Below are 26,947 nucleotides of genomic sequence, written 5' to 3' on the forward strand. Positions count from 1 at the left end.
TACTGGAGTGGAGTGCCATTGCCTTCTCCGTCTGTATGCCAAGTAGGAGCCAAAACAAAATAAAACCCTGCCCTCAAGTTTAAGTCAATCTACTATGGAGTCTAAATGGGACATGACGTGACATAACTTCAAGAGCAAATAGTAAACAATATATGACTGTGTATTTCCAGTTAGGAAGGATGGACAGTGAGGGGTGGGGACAGGTAACTTCTAGAAGAGGACACAGCACTCCCCAATATGTAAGACTTTATTATTGATAAGTCTCATTTATTTTACCTTTGTCCCACTCACTTCTGAGAAATGTGTTGGTTTTATTCCCAGTATAAATTCCAAGAAAGGACTTGCTGATGGGTCACTAAGTCCAGATATTCAATCAATATGGTCAGTGAGGTGTTCTTATCTCTCAGCTTTGCTTTTCTCAGCACCAGCTCCACTCTCAAGCAGGCACTATCACGGGATTGGCTACCAAGAATTCCAAACTTACATCTTTCTAATATCAAGAGAAAGAAGACTTTGAAGCAACTCAAATTCCCATCAACAGAAGATTGGTTTAAGATGTGACTATATATACATATATATGTATATACTCATGCATACGTAATGTGGTATGGTGTGTGTATATATATATGTTGGCTCAGCTGTAAAGAATCCATATACTAATGCAGGAGATGCAGGAGATGTGGATTTGATCCCTGGGTCAGGAAGATCCCCTGGAGAAGGAATGGATAACCCACTCCAGTATTCTTGCCTGGAAATCCCATGAACAGGGGAGCCTGGCAGGCTACAGTCCATGGGGTCCCAGTGAGTCAGATACAGCTGAGCAACTTCATTTCATATATATATACATATATATAATGGAATATTTCAGCTATGAAAAAGAATGAAACATGGCCATTTGCAGCAATGTGCAGGGACCTAGAGAATATTATGCTTAGTGAAATGTTAGACAAATACTATATGATATCACTTATATGTGGAATCTAAAAAATAATGCAAATTAATCTATATACAAATTAAACTATATAATCTATATAGATTCATAAATATGGAAAACAAACTTATGGTTATCAAAGGGGAGAATGTAGGAAGAGAGACAAATGAAAAGTATGGGATTAACAGACACAAACTACTTTACATGAAATAGATAAGCAACAAGGATTTACTGTATAGCACAGGGAATTATACTCAATATCTTATAGTGGAATTTCTATAGCATAATCTTGAAACAACAACAAAAGAACGAATCACTATGCTATACACCTGAAATCAACACACTATTATAAATCAATTATGCCATGCTAAGTCACTTCAGTCATGTCCAACTCTTTGTGACCCTATGGACTGTAGGCCACCAGGCTCCTCTGTCCATGGGATTCTCCAGGCAAGAATACCGGAGTGGGTTGCCATGCCCTCCTCCAGGGGATCTTCCTGACCCAGAGATGGAACTTGTATCTCTTATGTCTCCTGCATGGGCAGGCGGATTCTTTACCACTAGCACCACCTGAGAAGTTACCACAATAAAAAAAGAAAAGGAAAAAAAGAGAGAGAGAAGGTGTCTCTTTTCTGATAGTTTAAAGGCAAGTTATCAAATTGAGTCTCTTTGGCCCTGGATGCCCTAGTTTGGGTCATGTGCCATAAGAGCCAGGACAATACAGTACCCTGATTGGACAGACTTGGGCCACATAACCTTTTCTGGGGGTGAGAGAAGGGTGGTTTCTCAAGGTAAACAAGTTATCCTTGCTGGAAAATGGTGGCAGGAAGGCACACATCAGCAGATGGCTGTGTAAGCACCAACAACTACGCTTCATCCTCTCCCCAGCTTCCTTTAGGGTTCCGTTTTGAGCAGGAGAGAATCTAAGGGCAGATCCTCGATTGCCTCAGGCCTGTGGCATCCGACAGGCACATGCAGGTACAGGGCCAGGATGGAACCACCCTGCTTTCTTCCAGCCAAGATCTCCCAACCTGATGAAAAGGATGATTAATCCAGCTGCCTCGCTCTAATCCACCAGCCCATTTGGTAACCATCTGCCCTTCTCTTTCCACAAGGCAGCCCCAATTAAAGAGGCCTGTATTTGTTTTTTTGGAAAATGTTATGATTTTTCAAGTAAACAGTAGAAACTTTATAAAGCCATGAGATTTATTGAAACTGCCAAACTGTCTGGACTTGATCAAACTGGTTTATGCTGGTTTCAATATGTGCTCCATTCTCTCCGTTTTATTATCATAAACAACCATTTCTATTTATTTACATAGGACCAGAACTTTTCTTTATGTTTTTCACATATTATTTCATTTGATCCACACCAAATCCATGTGTGGATAAGTACCATTGCCAGGCCTGCTTGACCAAGGGGGACTCTGGCAGCCTAAGTGATGAAAGGTTTCCAGACTCAACTTGGTGCCAGGCATATGGTGCTTGGAGCCCAGGTCTCCCGACTGAACCCCATGTTTGTTCTGGTGTAGTCTGTTGTGCCTTGTAACTTATCCTGGGGAGATATCTCGGTGGTCCCCACTCTACTCACATACCCTCTGGCCTCTTTCGTCATCAGTACAATATGAAAAAAAAAAGGAATAAGGCAAAGAACCACTTGCTCATTATCCATATTTGCGACTTGTCCTACTTCAGACCTAGACAGCCAAGGTCATCACTTTATTTCAGTACAATCAATCGGCAATTTATTGCTTTTAGAAAAAAAAAAGCCACTGTCCTAAACACAAAGATACACAGATGAATAAGAAATATCACTAATGTTCAAAAAGCTTGATGCCTAGTTGTGGACACAAGACAAACTTGAAAAAAAATTATCTATGCTTTTGTAAGTTATATAAAAGTTTAAACAGATAGATGATAGAGTTTGAAACAAAATAAATGGAAAGATGTCCCTACACAATCAACAATAAAAAATCCATACAAATTGTAAAGAGGGCAAATGAAGAATAGGTTCAAAGAAAAAAATGGCACCTTAAAAAGGCACCCTTTAAAGACACTCCTTGCCAAATCAAACCTGTTGAATGACAGCAAATTGCTTCAAGTTCAGGGTTAAGACTTGGGTCCTCCTAAAAGTGTGGCAAACCCTATCCCTTAGGCTGTTTATGAACAATTAGACATTATATTTTAAGCAAGAATCTAGTGACGTACTGGAACTGTTCTTAAATTTTGAAGTGCATGGGCTTGTCTTGTCTTTATTAGTTAATCATAGGCCTTGTTAAAGTTAAGAAATAAACCTTGTTTTCTACATTTTCTTCCCCTCCTCATCAAGAGTCTGTATTCACAGCAAAAGCTAAATTCTATAAGACTGGTATTGAAACAAATCTAATTTAGCTAATGAGCTCTAAGTATACTGGCTGCTTTAACCATGCAGTATTTAGGGAAAACATTCCCTAAGAGGCTGGCAAAGCTCAGAGCTAGATGAGAAGCACACCATCGATTCAGCTACTTTCAGTATCCTGACTTCCATTTGCTCTCACCTTCAGTTTTCCAGCTAGCATACCGTGCTGCTGCTGCTGCTGCCGCTAAGTCGCTTCAGTCGTGTCTGACTCTGGGCAACCCCATAGACAGCAGCCCACCAGGCTCTCTCGTCCCTGGGATTCTCCAGGCAAGAACACTGGAGTGGGTTGCCATGTCCTTCTCCAATGCATAAAAGTGAAAAGTGAAAGTGAAGTCGCTCAGTCGTGTCTGACCCTTAGCGACCCCATGGACTGCAGCCTACCAGGCTCCTCTGTCCATGGGAGTTTCCAGGCAAGAGTACTGGAGTGGGTTACCATTTCCTTCTCCTAGCATACCATAGATCACCTTAAAAGAAAGGGAAAGATGAGGAGCTGTGTTGACTAGAGACTTATCCTGGGGAGATATCTCAGTGGTCCCCACTCTACTCTTAGAGACCTTTCCTTCATGGTCATTTGAACCAAAAAGGGACCTATATCCCATGGAAATTCAAACAGATTTGAGCACCAAGGACTATTTGAAGATGCACCTGAAGAGTGCACAGAATAAATAAAGTAATTGGAATCTTTTTATTAAATTCCATGCTTCAAAAATTTCCATTTTTTCTCCTCCTCTACCCTGTTAAATACTTCCACTTGTGCTTGTAAGATCTGTGCTGAAACTGCCTTAATAAATTATATCTCTTCTGAGCAATGAGTTGATCCAGTCTTGTTTGGTACATCTGTTATAACACATCACAGTCTCCCATAATTACTCTTTTATTTAATTCTACACATTCTGATTTGCTGTGTCGGTGCCAGGCGAGCACTAGGAGTGTGGTAAGTGCCCTTCATTCAAAAGGAGTTCTTCAGAACAGTGTGAAGTGAAATTAAAGTAATTATTAAGTCATAGAAACGAAATGCAATTCCACAATCAACAGCAGGGCTGACAAATAGCTAGCACGCCAGAGTAAGAATTGTTCCGGGCTTCTTTCTCCGGTAACTTCTCATATCTGGTTCTTGACGATGACATGCAGTGAATGAAGAGGCAGGAAAACATAGACTTGAGGACTGCTTGAAGATTTAAAAGGAGGCTTCTCCCAAACACTGATGGAAACCAGAGAAGCAGCAGTCTCAGAGGCAGAGTGGAGGGGATATGTGTGATACTGTGGCTGGACAAGCCTGCCTTCTCCAGCAGCTCTCTTTATTTTCATGAATATTCTGTAGGCCAAGAAGCTTTTAGGGATAGCAGAGACAATTAAATTCAAGCTTTTCACCATTGGCTCTCTTGCACCAGAGTGAGTAATAGGGCACAGAGCAATAGACTGAAATTAGATTGTAGCAGAACATGTGTACTGACCTTTTCTCAGAGCAGATCTATTTACTTTGTGCTACAGCTCCACTTGTAGGAAGTGATGTACTCCTAGCTGGAGTAAAGGTTAAGAAATATGTGCATCTTAATTCATCTGGATTTCAACCCTGCTCTAGTCTTCCGCTTAACATGTAAGACCAGCCTGGACTGGCTTCAATGAAACTGAGGAGACAACATTTTTTAGAGCTTAGTCTTACACTGATTTTTTTTTTAATTATTATTATTGTGCAAAGTGGTTCTCAAAATGGTTTCTTGGGAGGCAATGTTAGTGTTACCTGGAATCTTGTCAGAAATTCAAAATTTGAGATCTTATGTTAAACCTACTGAATCAGAAACTCTAATTCAACAAGCACTGCCAGTGATTTTGACACACACATTGCTTGAGAATTTGTGTGTGTGTGTGTGTGTGTGTTAACCCTCCAGGTGCTTTTAATGTGCAGCCACTGACGTAGTTCAGTGTTTCCTAAAATGTGGACCACAGCAGGTAACACAGGTGACACCCAAATAATGAAAGATAAGTCACCTTGGGTGGTCTGGAGGATATGATTTCAAATGACACTGGAACGCAATTTTAAATAATATTGAATCTCTTAGAAAGAAAGCTAAGCCTTTTCAACATTTCTCCCTACTCAAGAAGACTCAGTTTGGTACTAATAGGCTCTCTAATATCTCTCTAACACTTAGTAATCTCTCTTTTAAATAAAAACATAGCAGGTCTTGGCTCAGAACCTTTTAACATTCAATAGTATCAAGAGAGAATGTGATTAATATCTTTACATTTCATGTGGGTTATCCTTATAGGTTGCTTTCTATTAATCTCAAAGGATACCAGGTTTCATTGTGATAAAAATTTTCCTTTTCAATTAAGTCCTTTTCTGGAAGAAGAGTAAACTAATTTAAAAAGAAATTCTAAGTAAATCCTTCAAATAATAGAGTACAAATGACTCCTAGGAACTCACATATAGGACAAGGAGGGCAGGCAATTTCTAGGACAGTACTCCATCAGTAGAGACTAAGCCTAATTTCCCACACCAGCTCAGCTTGTAATTCCAGGCCTTGACCTTCAGAAAGATGACCTAAAGCCGGAGACATCTGCCATCAGCAAAGAAAAATTCCATTCTGGTTACTGCCCGATTTACTAAGATATAAAAGTGACTCATGTATTTCAGAACAATTGCTAATCACAACATTTGGAATCAAAAGGGTTCTAAATTACCCAGAAAATTAAGATATCAACAGTAACCAATCACTCAAAATTTAGATTGACTTAATTGTTTTGGTCTTGAAAATTTTTCCATTTTCTAATTTTTATAAAAGCAACAAGTTTCTCAATATAACATTTTTGGGGAAAAATAAAAGAACCAGACAGAAGAAAAATACCACACCATCTATATGTGTGCTCAGTCATGTCCAGCTCTTTGGAGACCCCATGAACTCTAGCCCACCAGGTTCCTCTGTCCATGGAGTTTTCTAGGCAAGAATATTGGAGTGGGTTGCCATTTCCTCCTTCTGGGATCTTCCCTACCCAGGGATCGCATCCACATCTCCTGCATTGCCTCTTGCATTGACAAGTGGATTCCTTACCACTGAGCAACCTGGGAAGCCCCTTCTATATTAAGTATAGATGTCCCTAAAGTGAAGTATTAAGATTTTGATCAATTTCCTTCTAGTCTTTTTTTTCCCATGAGCTTGTAGTACCAATATATATACAATTCTGTACATGATAGCACAGCTTTTTCTTTTCTATTTTAGTGAGTTTTGTTGTGTGAATAATAAAAGAATAAATAAATGATATTACAATAAAGGTTTCTATGTCTATATCTTCTATACATAAAGTATATCGCTTAGGTTGCTTTTGACTACAAATAACAGAAAACCTATCTCAAATTGGCTGAAACAAAAAAGATATTTATCAAGTCACATAATAGAAAGCCCAAAGTAGATCAGACTGCAGTACTCTGACACCAAGGATCCAGGTTCTTATGTCTTCGTAGCATGGGTTCCATCCTCAGACTTGTAGTAAAAAGGTTCAGCAGTTCTAGATATCAGGGCCAGCTTCCCATGGAAAAAGAAAACAATCTCTCCCTTTAGACCTTTCTTAGTAAAAATAAAACTTTCTGCAGAAATTCCTCCAACAGACTTCTCACCTCTCATGAGATAGAGTTGGATCTCATGCCCACTTCTGACTCGGTCCCTCCCTGGTCAAGGAAAAGGGCCTACCCCGATTGGCTCACACCAAGCTTCTCACTAGGAATGCATTTGGGTGAGTCACCTGCCATTCCCTTCAAAAAATGAAAACAGGTAGGGAGGTTTTTTTTAGTATATTGACATTGCAAATAATGTGGTGCAATGTTTAACGAAGATATTTAAAATTCTTTCAATGGCTAGTTGCTTTTGCCAAGGGCATAAAATTTAACTAGCCTTGAGACAACTTCCTCTATGCTTTGGTCCACTCTGTTTCTCTAGCTTTATTTGCTCACCATTTTCAAGATATTTTTACATTCTAATCAATTTTTATTCTCCCTTGTTCCTTGAACACAGCATTTTCTTACCGGATGATGTCCTAATCAAGTTTTACATCAACTGCCACTCCATAACCAACCCCTAATACTTACTTATATTTATAGAACATCTCTTAGTTAAACAGCATCACCCCATCATACATTTGTTGACTTACCTCCTACAGCCATGTTTTACATTTGTCTATCCAATATCTACTCTCCCATGGGTCTTGCTGATGGCACTCTAAATTTCCTGAGAAATATCCATTCCCCTCTGTCAATCCATGTGACACTCAACAGGGAATAAGGACCAGGCAGCCACAATGACTATTTTAAAGAGGGACACATGACCCAATCAGAGTCCATGAGGCTGAAACCCAGAACTTTTAGCACTGTTTAGAAGACAGTTTGGAGAAGGCAGTGGCAACCCACTCCAGTACTCTTGCCTGGAAAATCCCATGGACGGAGAAGCCTGGTAGGCTGCAGTCCATGGGGCTGTGAAGAGTCAGACACGACTGAGTGACTTCACTTTCACTTTTCCCTTTCATGCATTGGAGGAGGAAATGGCAACTCATTCCAGTATTCTTGCCTGGAGAAACCCAGGGATGGGCTGCCGTCTATGGGGTCACACAGAGTCGGACACGACTGAAGCAACTTAGCAGCAGCAGCAGAAGAGAGTTTGCTTTTTGTTGAGACTGCTGATGAGATTTAAGTCTGGAAATCCTGGCAGGTATCTTGTTACCAAAGAGACGACCTGTCTGGGAATAAAGCCAACATAAGGCAAAGGAGATATAAATCAAGAGATGGAGAAGATGAGGGACTTTCCTGGTGGTCAAGTGGTTAAAACTTTACACTTCCAATGCAGGGGTTACAGGTTCAATCTCTGGTTGAGGAACTAAGATCCTGCATGTGGTTTGGCTAAAAAATAAAAGAGAGGGAAATGAAGAAGATGAAACCAAACTTGGAGAGGACCACTGACCACCAAGGATCCAGCTATGCCTAACACAATACTACCTCTGGGTTTTCAGCTGTGAACCAAAGCATCCCCTTTTTCACTTGCACCAGTTTGAATGTCATTCCATCACTTGCAACCAAGACAACCATGGTTAACATGGTCCCTTCTTCATCATTCTAATTCTGTTCACCTGTAAAGGTTTAGTTCAAGCTGCGATTCATGGGGTCGCAAAGAGTCGGACACGACTGAGCGACTGATATGATCTGATCTGATCTGATCAAGTACAGTGCCACCTCCTCCAAGAATTCTCCTTCATCAATCCTAAGATTCACTTTCCCTCTCTCTTCTGAACACATAGCACCCAACTTATAAACAGTTTCAGCTATTTATGGCCTATTGTGCCTTTAAAAAAAAAATGGGTTTTAACCCTAAGTAAAATATTGCAGGAAAAGGCCATGTTTCACAGATATTTTGTAGTCATATTAAAACTTAAAATAGAGCTTAGCACATAGTAGAGACTTTATAAAATGAGCTAAAGATACTATGCACCCGGTACTTGAGAAGGGACCAAGATGCTGGTGAACTTTTCAGATACAATGTGAATTTCCTGCTATGACCCAAGAGGACACAACTATCTCAGTCTCTGAGGGAGGTCTTTGAAAATTAGAACCCCCAACCACCGCTGGCAAAGAAAAAAAGATGAAGGCCAAAATGTCATCCCTATTAAATTAACAGAGACCAAGGTGGAAGATGGGGATTCCATGGTGGCTCAGTGTAAAGAATCCACCTGCCAAGGCAGGAGATTTAGTTTTGATCCCTGTGTTGGAAAGTTCCTCTGGAGAAGGGAATGGCAACCCACTTCAGTATTCTTGCCTAGGAAATCCCATGGACAGAGGAGCCTGGTGGGCTACAGTCCACGGGATTGCAAAGAGGTAGACATGACTTAGCAATTAAACAACAGCAACAAAGATGGAAGATGAACTATCAGGAACGATAATCTCATGAGTTTACTAACTTTAAAGCCCACATCAGGAAGAGCTAACTATTTAGTCTTGGCAGCACTGAACCAGGAAAGCTTCCTTTGGAGTGAAAGGAGAAGCAGAGAAATCATACTCTGATTTTTATCGCCAACAGACAGCTCACTCCCAAGAGGAATAAAGTCAGATTCGAACCTACCATAGCCAGTAAATCCCTTCATGTTTACAATCAAATATATCACTTTCCTGCTCCAAGGAAGGGATGAAGAGGAGAAAATCAGAGGTGTCACATCTGAGACTTTCCTTTCACCCAGAAGGAAACATCAAGGGCTGAAAAGAAGCATTCCCCCTACATGTGCTTCTAGCTACTTACCTTGGTCAAACCTTAGGGGCTTGTGACTTACACTTGCTAGTGATCTCCTCTTAAATTCCTAGTGATAGAGGACTTCCCTAGTGGTCTACTGCTTAAGACTCTGCACTTCTAATGCCGGGGGCGCAGGTTCAATCCCTGGTCAGGGAACTAAGATCCCACATGTGGCTCAACCAAAAAAAAAAAAAAGCAAAACACTCCTAGGGATAGAAAAAGGTTCTCAGAGTGATTATATGGAGATAATCTAAGAGACTTTGTGATACCATTGAGGAGAACTAGACACAATGTCACTTCATATGAAGAATTTCATGATTTCAGCCTTGGCTTTTTCTCCTTCAGGGTTTGCTTTCCAAAGTCTTTCTTTGCAGGTTTTTGGGACTATGCTGAAGTGGAATTTTATGCTTCAAGAAGAGAGTTGATGAATCATGGAAAGTGTAATTGACAAAGAATTGGCATGTTTTTCACTCTTCTTTTTTTCTGCATCAGCTGAATAAGATTAGTGTCTTACATGGATTATTTTTTCAATAATAGGGAAGGCTATGTTGGCAACAAAAATTGCAAAACAGCAACATCATAAGCTTGCCTAACCATCCAGTGGAAGAGAATTTTCAACTTGAAAAACACTCTTGGTCCAGCAGATCAAAGATCTGAGTAACAATTACAACTGAAATCATTAAGCATCGCTTTTTTTTCCCCCTGTGGAGAAATCAGATCCTCTAGGATTCTTAGGGAGAAAAGCAGAAACATTAGTGGAAGACCTTACATAATAACCTTTCTGTAAAGCCTGGATGGCACACGTGATTTTGTGAGACATTCAAGTCACATGTCATTAATCAGAAATGACAGTCTTTATTCACATATATTTGACTGAAGCTGCATAATTTCAGACTCCAATAGGTCTAGATAAATGACCCTAAGTATTGTACTTTTTCAAATTGACAGTGATTGATGATAGAGGAAAAAAACAAATGCTGAAAAGGGACCCTGAAGTAAACATTGAAAATCAGTCATAGTACTTTGTGGGGAAAAAAAAAAGTTTGGGGATTTTCTTCACAACTTTTCCTCTTTCTTAGCATCTCTACCTCTTAATTTTCAGTTTCCTCATTTGTGCAATGCCAAACAATCTGTACTACAACTCGAATCTCAATGAAATACTATGACTGATGTAGCTGTGTTCGTTCAAATAGGAAAAGAAGATAGTGACTAATAAAAAAATCCTCCATTCAACAGATATTTCCTGGGACTATTCTATATACTAGGGCTTCAGCAGAAACTGAGACAGGTATACTTTTGGTTCTTTGGGAGCTTACATTTTAGTGGCAAAAGACAGGCAATAGCTAAGTTAAAAAATGAATTAAAAAATAAGATCATTTTAGAGTGCTAAGTTGCATAAAGAAAACAAAACAGAGTGACTTAACAGAAAGTGATGTGGGATGAAGAGATAACATTTTGGCTAAATAAGAACCAGTTTTTCAAAGAGCATATTATGCAGAGGGAGTAGCAAGTGCAAAGGCCCTGTGGCAGGGACAAGCTTAGCACCCGAGAAGACTAGAAAGAGGCCGGCACAGCTCCTTTACTAAGATGAGAATGGTAGTAACTCAGGATGGAGAAGTAATCAGTGTTCAAATTATATAAAGCCTTTTAGGTCATTACAAGGATTTGAGGTGTTAGGCTGTATGAGATTTTAATAAAGTGGAAGGAAGACTCAATCCTATTAAAATAATATCTACAATCCATTAACCATTATGAGCAAGGCACTGTGGCAGATAACACTACGTTTTCATTATTGTACTACCTCCTTGCAAAAAAGGGTTATCATTGCCTGTGAAAGATAAGGTAATAAGCTCTGAGTAAGATCACAGGGCTAGTAAGTAATGAAAGCAAATTCATATTCAAGCTTCAGTCCATCTAGTGTGTGAAAAGTGTGAAAGTGTTAGTCGCTCTCAGTCATGTCCAACTCTTTGCGACCCCATAGACTATCGTCTGTCCATGGGATTCTCCAGGCAAGAATACTGGAGTGGGTAGCATTTCCCTTCTCCAGGGGATCTTCCCAACCCAGGGATCAAACCCAGGTCTCCTATATTGCAGGCAGATTCTTTACTGTCTGAGCCACCAGGGAAACTCTCAGTCCATCTAGTTTCAAAGTCAAACAGTGCCCATTACACCACACTGAGTCCCATCATCTGTGTTTTCTTATTTTCACAGAAATATTAAGGAACTAATGCACACATATTCCATATCACTGCCCTTAATGAATATATAAGAATGTATATTGATACTGGATAGAGCTCTCTTTATCCCTTGAAACTAGTTAATAATTATTTTAATTATATATATAATAATTTATTAAATCTTCCCAGTTCAAATTACTGTGTAGCTTCTATTTCCCGACTAGACTCATCATTCATAGCCACACCACCCATATCCTGCAGTGTCATGTTGTTCACTAGTGTAATAAGGCTCTAAAAAGCACCAGTTCAATTTTGTTTAACCAAGTTTCCCAGGTTTATTTGACCATGAGACCTTCTGAAGAGCTGAATACCTATTACTCAAGTACTTTCAAGTGCACAGTATTCCACTGTTCAGTTTCAGAAATGCTGCTTTGGGGACTCATCACTAATCTAATTAATGTTTCCTAAGAAGGCAAAAGCGCTCACAGCCTCCAAAGGTCCTAATTTCAATTTAATACATTACTGAATATCTAAAACGTTCGTGAAACAGAAAGCTTAACAATACATGGAAATGTGAATGTGAAAATTGCCATAGTGAATTTTCTGGTGGATAGAGGAGTGAGCAATTTATCTTGACTGGAGGAAATACCAGGAAAACATGCTTTTTGGAAACAGGGACATGTGTAGTCAATCTTAGAGGATGAGCAGATTTCGACAGAGATGCATACAATAGATTGGGAAAGGAAAGAAAAGCAGTCATGTGTAACAGGATGAAAAGAGGTATGAGCATTAGTCAAGACTCATATGCTACAAATGACAAAACCTGACTACAAATGACAAAACCAACCCAGTGGCTTCAGTAGGAAACAGAATGTATTGGCATGAAAATTTGAGAAGTCCAATCTATGCTGCAGGCACCTGGAACCAGAGACTTACATCATGTCCCCAGACTCAGCTTGACTCTTGCACCTCTTGGCTTCATTTTCCTCCCTTGGACATCATTTTCACCCTAGTGTGTTTCTCCTAGAGTTGGCTGTGATAAACTTAATGTTTGTTCCTGAGCAACCTGAGTTAACCAAGAGATTTTTCCATCCTTAGAGACCTTGACTGTGACTGAGTCACCTGCCCACCTCTAAATCTATCCCTGTTTACGAGTAAGATGTGATTCTCTGATGTGCCATGCCTGGTTCGATCATCTATCTCTGGTTCAGGAAAGGATTCAGCAATACCTATACCATATAGACAAGGGAGAACCAGAACTCAGTTGCAAAAAGAAGAGGAACAGCTACTGTTGTTTTTTAGTCACTAAGTTGTGACTCTTTGGGGACCCTATGGACTGTAGCCTGCCAGTTTCCTCTTGTCCATGGGATTCTCCGGGCAAGAATACTAGAGTGGGTTGCCATTTCCTTCTCCAGGGATTCTTCCCAACCCGGGGATTGAACCCGCATCTCCTGCATTGGTAAGCAGATTCTTTACCACTGAGCCACCAAGGAAGCCCAGAATAGATATTAGGCAAGCAAAAGAATCTTATAACTTCTACTTAACTATAAATATAGGAAAGAATAGAAGATGAAATAATGCTAAATTTGATACTGAAACTGACAACCCCCAAATTCAGGTGAGTCTTGTCCAAACATGAAGTCAATAGGACATGAAAAATAGAAAAGTCACAATTCACTCTATGGCACACATAGCTTTCTCAAACTAGCAACAAAGCTAGGTGGGAGGGGTGGGCGGAGTCCATAAACTTAGCTCTAAAGACAGTTGCATGACAGCAGAAGAGAGCGAGATTTGAAACTTTTCAGAACTCACGGGGTTAATTCCATTCTGGTATTTTTTGAGCAAAGTTGACTGATGACATTTTTGCGGGGAGGAGAACAGGGACTGAAAGTAGGACAAGAGGATACTGCTTCCTGACAGTGGGTTCCTAGAGCTGATGTTAGATATTCAGGTGCAATACAAGAAAAAGGACAGCAAATACCACCCTATTTGAATGTTCTTTCTCAATTCCTCATTAGCCTGGAGACTTAATATTAGATTAACAAACTAAAGCTGCCACAATGCTGATGGGGCCTGGTGAGGAACTGCTAACAAGATGTGAACATGCTTAATAAAATGACCAACTCTTGCTGATATAGAGCCAACTAATTACCTGCCACATAGCCACGCTGTGTTCTCCCGGCTGGAAATTGATAGCAGGCTGTCAGTGTGAGAGGGGACAAAAGGCAGCTCAGGGTTGAGGAATAAGAAGAAAGGCTTGATATATTACAGTGGACACTGTTACCCTAGATCAAATTATCTTGGTTTGCCAAGAGTCACACTGTCAGGCAAGTCCAAACTAGGATTTTTTTTTAGAAAAATCTAGAGTGACTTAGAATCCCATCCATGAACCAAATATTGGAGAAGGAGGGGTGGGCGTGGAAGCTATTTTAAGGTTTGGCTTTCAGGAACAGAAATAAAAGAAAGTATACTAGTGCTGCTGCTGCTGCTAAGTCGCTTCAGTCGTGTCCGACCCTGTGCGACCCCACGGACTGCAGCCCACCAGGCTCCCCCGTCCCTGGGATTCTCCAGGCAAGAACACTGGAGTGCGTTGCCATTTCCTCCTCCAATGCATGAAAGTGGAAAGTGAAAGTGAAGTCGCTCAGTCATGTCTGACTCTTAGCGACCCCACGGACTGCAGCCCACCAGGCTCCTCCGTCCATGGGATTTTCCGGGCAACAGTACTGGAGTGGGGTGCCATTGCCTCCTCCCATACTAGTGCTATAGAACTCAATTCGAGAAACATATCTTTTTGCAGATATTCCTTTCTCTGGGATTTTAAAATAGGCACACATTACATTTCTAGTATAAAGAAATTCCTTCTTACAAAGACTGTCCATTTGGGAGACTCTGCCTATTGCATTGTATTAATTTGAAGATCACAGAGTTGCAAATCTTCTAGTGTTTAAGACTGAAATTTAGCTAGAGATTTCTGATTAAGTGAAAAAAAAAAACAAATAATATGATCCCTAGAGTTTGGCCTTTTGGGAAGCATATCCATGTCCATTTAGCAGACTCACCTCACTTAAGAAGGCAGAAGCTACCTCCCAGTGCTGGGAATTAAGAAACTTTGAATGAAAATAGGACAACTCACTGACTATGTGCTCATGTCAAAGCATTTGGCCTGTTGGCCTTTCTTGACCCAGCCGTCAAACAGGGGATCATGGTTCTTTTTTTTTCCCGCCACATGTTTATCTCATACATCAATGTTACATCCAAAGATGAACATTCATTCTCACACAAAGGGGATATTGACTGAGAGAGGCCAGGGCATTGGCTACTTTCTGAAAATAAAATGATAGGAAGCAAAATAAGGCAGCAGACACAGAACAGTAGGTCACATAGGTCTGCAAAACAATAGCTACAGTTTGTTCATTTGCTTAAAGGGTCAAAGTCCCTCATTTATCATGTTTTTCTTCTTTCCAGGGCAAATGAATGAAGGGTATACTATAGAATAGAATCGTCTTCAACCAGCTAGCAGGTTTATTCTATTAGCTCATCGGTAACTCTGACTTCAGCAAGTCATACCCTTTGATTGGTGCCTCAAGCACCAAGTGTATTTCCATATTAGTAGCCTTTCATTGTAAGTAACAAAAACTATCTCTGATCAATTTAAAGGCAAAGGAGAATGCATTAAGCTTATTGATGGAGTGAAGAGTTGAGTACTCACAAGAATTTGGGAAGGAAGAACCCAGCCTACTATGGAGATCCCATAGAGAAGTTCCTAGACTCTTTCTTAACTAGTATCTTCCATATCAATGGGATAGGACTCACCTAGTAGTGCTTGTTAAAGGAGGAAGGTTCAAGAGGGAGGGGACATATGTACACCTATGACCGATTCACATTTACGTTTGATGGAAAACAAAAAAATTCTGTAAAGGAATTATCCTTCAATTTAAAAAATAAGTAAATTTTTTTAAAATAACAACAAAAGCAACTCAATTTTCAGGGAGTAGCCTAGAATCAGCATACTTAACAGAAAAAAAAAGAAACACTGAGAAGTAGTCATATGAATTCTGCTCCATTGGTCCTCTGGCTCCAGTACAATTGGCAATTCCAGAAAGAGATAATCTGATTGGCTCACATGGAGAAAGGTGTCTCTGGTCCATCAGCTATGACCAGAAGGGCTGCGTCAGGGGACACTATCCCATGCATCAAGATGCAGTTCCAAAGAAGGAGAAATCACAAATAGCTTGGAAATCACCACTAAGTCATTCTGTCATCAATAAAATAAGCCAAGTCATGTAGAAATTCATTATCAGGTCTTTACAATTCATTTAGAGTTCTGAAATACTGTATCAATAATTTTTTTAACTATGAAATATAATTGTGCTGGAAAGTTGGAGGAAATGTCCTATTTGCAAATCCAACCTGAATTAGGAGTTTGGATGAAGCAAGTGGAAAGAAATCAAAATATAGAGCCTTATAGTTACAAATGAAACATCAGAGACAACACTTATGTAGAGACAACCCTTCTCCCCAACCCCCAGGCCCGCACCCTGAAATGTTTCCAAATAGGAGTGCATCCCTACTGTGCTGTATGGAAAGCATCAAGTCGGCAGACAAGCTTGAGACAACCCCAACACCACACTCTTAGCTGGCTTTCAGGAGGTCACTTTCCATGTCTTCTCCTCTTTCCCTAGGAGGCCCCACAGTGACTGATTTTGCCAATAATGGAAGCTTTACAGTCTTCTTTGTCCACGAGGTCTTAGTCACAGTGAACATTCAATAGATGGCTTTGCTGCAGGCGCATTTTCAAATGCCAGAAAAGCATCTGACAGTGTTGGATGTTTGGAGGGCCATTGTTCAGAAGATTAAGTGCTGTCCCATGTTCAATCATTTATTCCACAGCCACACAGGGAATCTAACCGGAGGAGAAAAGTGAAGTCTGGGTACTTTACTGGATGTTTCGGGGAAGAATGTCTCTCCTTATTTTATATATTGTTCAAGGAATTTATTTTATATATTGTTCAAGGAATCTGAACAATAAGCAGGTCATATTGTCATACTCTGAGGGACAGACAACTGGAATAGACTCCAGGCAATGCCCTCACTTCAAAAGGCAGGCTAAGGGCAAGAGAGAACACATTCCCAAAGCCGCAAAACTAATTTTGGCACACACCCAAAGCAAGTGTACCCTTTCCCCAGACTCCTACTAGATGCTTTGTATCAGCCAACTATCTTAAGAAGAATTTCCTTTGCAGAAGTGTTTGACGAGCACTGTCCATGCTACCCAGTGGGCACTCTCTCCTTCTGGCAACAGTACTCTTTGTTTTCATAGGGAAACCACCTCTCCCTGTTTTCAGTCCATGTACTTCTAGACGAGCTGCATCCATTCTCTCCAAGGTAGAAGAGGTGATGAGCTTAACCAATCAGAGCAGGACATTAAAGTAGTCGACAGTGATTGGTTTATGCTCGGGCACAAGACCCAATCAGAACCAACTTAACACAATGAAATTTTCCTGGGATGGTGAGTGGAGTACATCCTCTTTTCTGTTGAGAATGCCAGCAGACAGGATATCCTGAGATGATACTTCCAAGAGTTAATAAATGGAACCTGAGGATGCAGATGGTTCTGTAGACAGCAGAGCAAAGGAACAGAGAAAATGAGCCCTGACTTATTGATGACTTGCTTGTGCTCTTGATACCAGCTGAGCCTGAAACCAGTCCTGTCCCTGGACTTTTCAGTTACTGGAGCAAATCAATTTCTTTATTTTCCCTTGGCCAATTTGATTTGGGTTTTTACCTCTTGCAATTGAAAACCCTAATTAAAACAGGAGTGAACAGAATAATGCATTTTGGTAATTCTGTTTCTTTAAAAAACACTACCTGTTGAGCACTTGCTATGGGCTTCTAAAGTAGAAGGCATTGTCCTTCTACCAAAATTTGCTTCGTTGCTGAAGGAAAAGACAATGCTCATACTGCTCCAATCTGCACAAGGTATGGAATCACTCTCCCACTTAAAGCAATGAAAAGAGTCATTATACCAAATGATTTCTGAAAGAGTTGAGGTGATACAAAGAGAAAGATCCACATGGAAGGTAAAGGGAGGTTTTCTAGGAGGTGAGATAAACTGGGTTTCTTTCCCCTTATGGGCCTGGTGGAAAGAGCTTCAGGTTGACCAGTGTTAAGGGTCTTGTTCAACTCCATAATCCTTTTTGGTGCCACCAGGAAATAATGAATTTAGCTTTCCTTTCTTGTGTGCTCTTTGGCCAGTTGCATTTTGAGAACCATCCTGATGCTCCAGAGGCTAATTTAGGTCAGCTCAACTTATCCTGTCATCCCTCTGCAATTACTGTTAGGGAATGCACTATTCTTAAATGTCTTACTATTGATTGCTCATGAAAATTATCTAGAAATCAGTCAACCATTATTTTTAAGCATCTTTTGTAGACTCAGCACTTTCCATGGTGGTGAAGGAATACAAATGACCACATGTAAGCTGTGATCTCTGTATCCATCTGATTTAAAATCAGTAGTGACGTACACAACAAATTAAAACAGTCTTTAGGTACTTATTTGGTTTTAACTAAAGCACAGTGGTTGATTCAAGAAGAGAGAGGTCAAAATGAAAGGGTTTGCATCTTCAGCTACTCATTCTCACTAAGTCCAATTCATGACCTTACCAAAGTCACACTCAGTGGATAGATGAGGATTAAGCAAGGTTTACTGAAGGTTTGGGCTTCCCCAGTGGCTCTGGGGTAAAGAATCTGCCTGAAATGCAGGAGACACAAGAGACCCAGGTGCTATCCCTGGGTCAGGAAGATACCCGGGAGGAGGGCATGGCAACCCATTCCAGAATTCTTGCCTGGAGAATCCCCATGGACAGAGGAGCCTGGCGGGTTACCATCCATGGGGTCTCAAAGAGTCAGACACGACTGAGCAACTAAGCACAGCACAACACAGCAAGGAAGGTTTGCTGAGAGTAATATTTGAAAGATACAAGACAGAAAGATGAGAAATACTCCATTTCTACTTGTAAATTTCCATCATGTGGGAAAATATGCTAAACTGTCATTGAAAAACTGGTTGATTAGTTTGGCAGAACTTCCAAAGCATTCTGTACATTCGCAAGTCAGTGAAAGATGGTTATGAGATGCTGAGTTCCTGCATGTTGGACTCAAAATGTATTTCTTCTTTATAACCTTTCACTTTGCCCTCTTTGTTAAAGATCAGAAATCAGGGAAAAGATTGGACAAGTAACCAGGACATAATTGCTTCAGGTAAAGAAAGTCAGAAGTCTTAAAGGGCAAGTGACTTTATCCTGCTGTGGGAATTTCCCTGGGTTATTGTACTGTCACATACTAACTGTATTCTGTCCAGCACCTGCCTACTACCATTACTCTTTCCCCATAAATCATCTAGCATATTTTGGGATGTCCCTCATGGTCTAGCAGTAGGCGGGTAGAGTGAGAATATGCATGTTGAGCCTACCTTTCTATGTGTCTGACATTCTATCACAGTCCTCACCAAACTGTTTTATAATGACTTTCATCTATAATTGCCTAGATCACCTTGCTTCTGCCCTTGTTGATCCTTAGTTTATTCTGAACCCAGAAGGATCTGTTTCAAACATAAGCCAGTTTGCATCCCTCTACTGCTCAAAATTCTCACTCCCTTTTCAGAGGAAAAACCCAAGTCCTGATAATGGCCTAAAAGATCCTATATGAGTTATTCTCAGGTAATAGGAAATTAACAAAACCCAGGGACACTTCCCTGATGGCTCAGATGGGAAAGAATCTGCCTGCCATCCATGCAGGGGACCAGGTTCGATTCCTAGGTTGGGAAGATCCCCTGGAGAAGGTAATGGCTACCCACTCCAGTATTCTTGGCTGTCCATGGAGAATTCCATGGACAGAGGAGCCTGGTGGGCTACAGTCCATGGAGAAAGCTAGGTAATTCCAAAAAAACGTATACCTCTGTTTCATTGATTACATCAAGGCCTTTGACTGTGTGGATCATAATAAACTGTAGAAAGCTCTTAAAGAGATGGGAATACAGACCATCTTACCTATCTCCTGAGCGGCCTGTATACCGGGCAAGAAGCAACAGCTAGAACCCTATGTGGAACAACTGATTGGTTCATGATTGAGAAGGGAGTATGACAGGGCTGTCTGTTGCCACCCTGTTTGTTTAATCTATACTCTGGGCACATCATGAGAAATGCCGGACTGGATGAGTTACAAGCTGTAATCAAGATATGCTGGAGAAACATCAACAACCTCAAACATGTGGATGAATTCACTCTAATAGCAGAAAGTGAAGAGCAACCAAAGAGCCTCTTGATGAGGGTGAAGGAAGAGAGTGAAACAGCTAGCTTAAAACTAAATATTAGAAAAACTAAGATCATGGCATCTGGCCCCATTACTTCATGGTGAATAGAGAGGGAAAAGGTGGAAATAGTGACAGATTTCCTCTTTTGGACTCTAAAATCACTGTGGATGGTGACTGCAGCCATGAAATCAGAAGACATTTGCTTCTTGGCCTGAAAGCAATGACAGACCTAAACAATGTGTTGAAAAGCAGAAACATTACTCTGCCAGCAAATGTCTGTATAGTCAAGGCTATGGTCTTCCCAGTAGTCATGTATAGTTGTGAGAGCTGGACCGTAAAGAAGACAGAGTACCGAAGAATTGATGCCTTTGAATTATGGTGCTGGAGAAGACTCCTGAGAGTCCCCTGGACAGCAACAAGATCAAACCAGTCAACCTTAATGGAAATCAACCCTGAATACTCTTTGGAGGGACTGATGCTGAAGTTCAAACTCCAGTATTTTGGTCATTTGATATGAACAGCTGACACATTGGAAAAGTCCCTGATGCTGGGGAAGACTGAGGGCAGACAGAGAAGAGGGCATCAGAGGGTGAGATGGCTGGATGGCATCACCAATGCAATGCACATGAACTTGGGCAAACTTCGGGAGATACAAGAGACAGAGAGGCCTGGTGTGCTGCAGTCCATGGGGTTGCAAAGAGTCAGAAGTGAATGTGCGACTGAACAACAACAACAACTTAAACAAAAACAACATCGATGCTGCACCCCAAACCAACTATACCACTCACTGGGGCCATTGCTTATTCATAAAGGTTCCCCAGGTGGTTTCTTTTTTATGTTATTATTATGGTGAATTTTGAACATATACAAAATTAGACAAGAAAGTAAAAAAGCACACTGACATATACATATCCATAATCCAGTCCCCACATTTCTCAAATCCATGGCCAAGGGGGATGGTCTTCACATCCCCATCCACTTCCCCCATCTTGCACGATTATGGAGCAAATCCTAGACATCATCTCTTTCTACCCATACATATTTCAGTATCTTGAAATGTTAAGGACTCACTTTTTCAAACATAACCACAATATCATAATCACAGCTAAGGGAACAGTGGTTGTGATTCACCGAGGACGGAGAGCCACCACCCTACAAGGCCTAACTCCCTGTTTCCACTTGAACTTCATCTACTTCCTCCCATACCCATTTCCTCCAGTTCCTCCAGTCACACTGCTATCTTGCAGTGTCTCAGACACAGTCTCAAGCCGTTGCACTTGCCATTCTCCTTGCCTGGATGCTCTCCTCCCAGGTAGACAAGCACCTTTTCACCTCGCCCATCATCACTCTCTCTGTTAGGCTTTCTTTGACTATTCATAACAGGAGTTCATCCTTTCCCCATCCCTTGATACCCTCCCCATCCCCCTTTCTTGCTTCTTTTTATCCACTGCATTTGGTATCCAAATTCTTATTGAACTAATAAAACCATATCCCCCTTCACATTATAATTCCATGAAAGAAGGCACCATGAAAATATTTACTGAACAAACGCACAAGTCAGTGACTCAATTGGGTATTATTAGGCCTACCAGTGTACCAATGAGATGGTGGGATAAAGGGTAAGAAGTAGAATAAATAGATACTCTATTTCATAAAGCTTAGAGAAAACCCATAAAATCTGTAAACATGGAAAGGTAAGACTAATTAATAGATAACATATTCACAGAGAGCTATTAATGGAAAGCACGGTGTTGGAAATAAAATCTGAAGTTCTGAGGTTAACATCAGAATGGACAACTGTTCTGTTTTATTAACATTCCCTTGGGCTGCTTGTACCAGAGAATTAAGCCTGGTTGTTAAAAAGGCACACCATACAATACAGTCATAAAGAAATTGCTGGGACTTCCCCAGTGGTCTAGTGGTTAAGACTCTATGCTTCAACTACAGGGGGCATGGGTTCGATCCATGGATGGGGAACTAAGATCCTACATGCCATGCAGTGTGGCCAGAAATCAAAAACAAAACAGCTGCAATATATTGATCAAACTTAGCAGTACATAAATACATACACATGTGTTATACATTCTACATAGAACACATAAAGTGTAAAGGACAGGTCCAAGTAGACAAAACCCCAGCAACCTTGCACACTAAGCATTCATTCATGTTTTCTTTTGTAGGAGAACCTGATCTCAGGGCTTATTGTGCAGGCTACTGCTCTCATGGAGCATTCCTGGCCATCTGCCAGGTATAGGGAATAGCCTGATGGCTGAGAATTTCTGAAAGGCTGGGTCTGCTCACTCTGGCATAATACAGTACTAAAGCTATACTTCACTACTTCCTCTTCTAGAGCCAAAGAGGATTCCTGGAAGCAGTCCCTTTGGAAACCATACTTAAAACAGGTTGTTTCAATCCAAGCTTGGAACATTAAGTATTGGCCGTTGCTATAACAGAGACATAACCTTCACTCTCCCTGGCTCCTGAGGCACAGACATCGTGCTTGTATTTACCTGGTAGATAAATATTCAAGGACACCATCATTAAAGCAACAGGTGGTGGACTTGCACAAATAATGGTCTCCATCCTGGCACCCAATGTTCAGACGGGAAAGATGCTTTTCACTTCTCGATGATAACACAATGCACCTTGGAAACCCCAGATCCTACTGTAATAAAGACTCCAGTCATTAAAACATAGCAATTACTTTTGAGATTCACAGGCAAAAGTTTAACAGTGGCTGCCCACGCATGAGTTTGCACAAGGGGCAATGGGAGAGCTCTACTGATTTCCATGCCCATTACACATGTGTTCAGAAGCAAGTCTCTCGCCAAAGTCAGTCGTTCTGAAATTTACTTCCCATGCTTTACTGTTGCCTGCTAGAAACACCACAGAACTCATGAACACAGACCCGCTTTGTAAATGCAATTAAGAGGAAACGAAGTTTCTCTTAAAACTCTCATGAATTTGTTTTTTGCTTGCTTTCCTTGAGGGCAATTAGGACTAGGCTCATTTTTTTTTTCCTTTTAGAAGACATGGGTGTTCATGTATATAATGATTGGATGTCTGTAGATTCACTAATTCCATTTAGAAGCATTAAAATAAGAACTGAATTGATGTGCAATGGCCGTTATTTGGCCCAACAGAATTTTCTTTTGCTGGTTTGGAGAAAGATGAAGAAATGAGTACTTTCCACAGATTAGACCTGTTTTGTTTTTTTTTTTTAACTTCTAAAACATTGTTATTCGCACCCACCCATTCATTTGGGTGACCGAATGCAGTAAGCTTCTGAAGCCCTGTGGGTGATTAGAAAGTGACCTTACTGTTGGAGGTAAGTTAGCGCAAGTGAGTCTCCCAAGGATGCAAGAAAGAGAACCTGGCCTTTTATATTTGCCATTTTGCCAAACCTGGTATGAGTTTGTAAACACCATAAAATATGCTACAACGTTTACAGCATATGTCTCTTATTGTTAAGAACTATTGTGAAAGTAGAAGCAGAGTCTACTTCTTAAAATATTTTTTATATAATAGTTATGGCATCCAATTATACAATAGTAATTGTGAATAATTATACCAAACCCCAGTCTGTTTTACGACTACTTCTCACGCTGAGCTCGTAGACTCTATATAAACACCATCTGTATCAAACATAAAACTCTTAGTTGCTCTAAGAACACAGGCTGACGAAACGTAGCTGATTAGTTCTGGAGCCAAGAAGCTTCATGGCTATTGCCCGGGTGCCTACAAACCACATGAATCCAACAATCTCCTTCTTCTTGGGCTCCATTCTGTTTCTTTGACACACAGCCTAGTTACCTGTGTGCTCAGCATCCTTGCGGAAATGATGCCTAGGTGCTCAGACCAGTGATATGCTTCTGCAGAGGTTTTGCTTAGCACTGAATGTGCTTAATTTGCTCTGCAGAGTTCTGTTCATTTTCTTTATGTGTAGTGGTGATTTAAGCACTTGAAGCTGGCCAAGAGCACCGCTTCCTGAATTTCCCTTGGCTAAATGCTGTTGAGGTCTTTGGGTGCCAGACCATTCCCCGGGAAATCTCCAAATGAAGCTTTCCCCTAAAGATGTTTGTCTCTATGCAAAAGGTTTTAACAATGAAAGGGAAGAACAATGGAAAAAACATGACTCTGGGCTCTGAACAGTTTTCGGTTCAAGAACTTAAACCCTAAGAGTCAGCAATCCCATTCCTGGGGATATACCCAGAGAAAATAGTAATTTGAAATGACACATGCACCCCAATGTTTGTTGCAATGCTATTTACAAGAGCCAGGACATGGAAGCCATATAAGTCTCTATTGACAGAGGGATGGATAAAGAAAATGTGGTACATATACTATGGAATATTACTTAGCCATAGAAAAGAATGAAATAATGCCATTTGTAGCAATATAGATGAACCTAGAGATTATCATACTAAGTGAAGTAAAATCAGACAAAGACAAATATCATATGATTTCACTTATAAGTGGAATCTAAAAAATGGTACAAATGAACTTATTTATAAAACAGAAATAGAATCACAGATGTGGAAAATAAACCTATGGTTACCAGGGTGGGGAGGGGGAGATAAATTGGGAGACTGGGATTGACATATACACATGACTATATATGAAATATGTAATTAATAAGGTCCTGCTGCATAGCACAGGGAACTCTACTCAATACTCTGTAATGACCTATATGGGAAAATAATCTAAAATAAAAGTGAATATACGTAATGTATGACTGATTCAATTTGCTTATACCTGAAACTAACAACATTGTAATTCAACTATGTTCCAATTAAAAGATAAATAAATAAAATACTAAATTTAAAAAAGAAATTGTAAATCAACTATATTTTAATATAAAATAAACATTAAAGAAAAAGAATTTAAACCTCTATAGATAATTACCTATCTCAAGAATCTGACCTTCACATTTTGTCCAAAAAATGAACGACATACATACTTTGTCCCCAACAGACAAGTAAGTTGTTATTTGGCAATAAACAAACTTCAGACATAACTGACAACTGGTAACTTGTGTCCAGCAGTTGACTGAACCTCAGAGGCCCATTTCTGGGCTCTTAAAGATCTATATGCAAATGTTATTGCCACACTTTTAACATACTTACATCTTGCAAATTTTCTGTGCCAGAAAGTCCTGCTCTTCTTGCTAGATTTTAGAATTTATGCTGCAAGAAAAAAGTGATATTTATTGGTAAGACATTTTCTCCAAATAGCATAAACAATGATGACTTTATTTTCTACATGCAAAAAAATACTGCATTTCTGGGCTTCCCAGGTAGCACTAGTAATAAAGAATGCAGAGGATAGTAAGAGACGTGGGTTCAGTACCTGGGTCAGGAAGATCCCCTGGAGGAGGACGTGGCAACCCACTCCAGTATTCTTGCCTGGAAATCCCTATGGACAGAGTAGCCTGGTAGGCTCTGGTCCATAGGGTCATAATGAGTAAGACACAACTGAAGCAACTTAGCAATGGATCAATTAAGGGGGAAGAAAGTGCATTTCCCTTGTGGAATTAGCTCTTTGGAAAGAGCTATAACTGTACTCACATTAGTTGGCCAAAATATTCCGAACAATCATTAAAAAGTTCCATGTTAGGTATGCCAGCCTTTGGATACGATTTATAAAAATGTTATTTTGAAGAAAATGGTGCTAGTCCTTCCAGGTAACCATCCAAAGAGCCGAAGATGGATATCTTAATTTGGCATCCAAAAAAAAGCACACAAGAGGTCAGACTGGATGTAGGTAATTTCCTCAGATGCTATTATTTGTCCCCTGGGAATCCACATACCCAATATCAATTATGGAGGAGAGGATTAAGAATGGGCAGAAAGGGTGAGGATGGAACAGCAGGTCTGAATGATTTGGGCTAAGATCTTGTATCAGATTTGCAAATTACCAATTAAGGTGGGTTTAGAACATAGCATCATCTTTGCTCATTGTGACAAATTGGAAATTAAGGCTCCCACTGCATGGCAGAGGGATGTCGCTTAACAAGGAATATTATCAAAAGGATCTTACTTGATAACAGTAGATCCTTGGAAGCAGGGCAGACTGACCAGAAAGAAAAAGCAGGCAAAAATCTGAAAATAAACATAAGACCTGGATCTCAAAATAACCACGATCCTGTTGACTTTGTATAAGTCACTCAAATACATTATGAATGAAAGCTCCCAAGTGTTCATTCACCAGAATGCTGGTATCTGGCATTATGAATCTGTTAGAATGGTATTCATTTCTATTCAAGCTTAGCAAGTGACTATTTTCAAGGTATTTTTAGTAGTGTTTATATAAAGTTAAGACAATAATAAAATCTTGTGGTCAGCAGACATACTTAACTTCTGTATTTCCTTTAACAAGTGGCAGCCTCTGGCAGAACACTGCCCACTTAATGAGCGGGAAATGGACAGGTAACTTATGAATCAGCGCCCCTACCCATAATCCCTAGGGAGACGCATTCCCTATCCTGTCATTGATTTCCCATGCTCAGTATTGATTCACAGGATTCATTAAATTATGTATAACAGTGCACACCTATGTCGTGTTTATCCTTCCCAATTTTCCCTAAAGCCTGTTTCATTTATCCGTTCATAAACACACAGAGAAATATCATGCTTTCGCACTTTTGTAGCACCTCCAACCCCAGCATTCGAAGCCCACAGGTCAAAGTTGTTTACCCAAATAGAAAATAATTAGAGAGATCTCAGTAGAGAAAACAATCAGACTGGAAGATATTCACACTGTAAAAACTGCCATGTGGCATTATGCCCCATTGAGAACACAGGCTAGGGGGCATTTGCTTTGGTTTACAGCATGACTAGCCATGAGGAAAACATGGATTAATTAT

At 40.3% G+C, this 26,947-nt stretch overlaps 1 long non-coding RNA gene across 3 annotated transcripts in view; it reads right to left on the minus strand.

Moving 5' to 3' along the window:
- The window catches only part of LOC129632503 (uncharacterized), a 38,905-nt gene that overhangs the window by 10,470 nt on the left and 1,488 nt on the right, over positions 1–26,947 (minus strand). The window contains exons 2-4 of one of the 3 annotated variants that reach the window (XR_008704564.1): positions 26,122–26,183; positions 25,209–25,268; positions 22,593–22,747 (exon numbers count right to left, since the gene is read on the minus strand). This is a non-coding gene — a long non-coding RNA (uncharacterized LOC129632503). Of the gene's footprint in view, positions 1–22,592; positions 22,748–25,208; positions 25,269–25,431; positions 25,640–26,121; positions 26,184–26,947 lie in introns of those variants that run through there. The other 2 variants (XR_008704566.1, XR_008704565.1) reach the window with 2 other exon arrangements.

This window comes from Bubalus kerabau, chromosome 17 (assembly GCF_029407905.1).
Source record: "Bubalus kerabau isolate K-KA32 ecotype Philippines breed swamp buffalo chromosome 17, PCC_UOA_SB_1v2, whole genome shotgun sequence".
NCBI classification, from domain to species: Eukaryota; Metazoa; Chordata; class Mammalia; order Artiodactyla; family Bovidae; genus Bubalus; species Bubalus kerabau.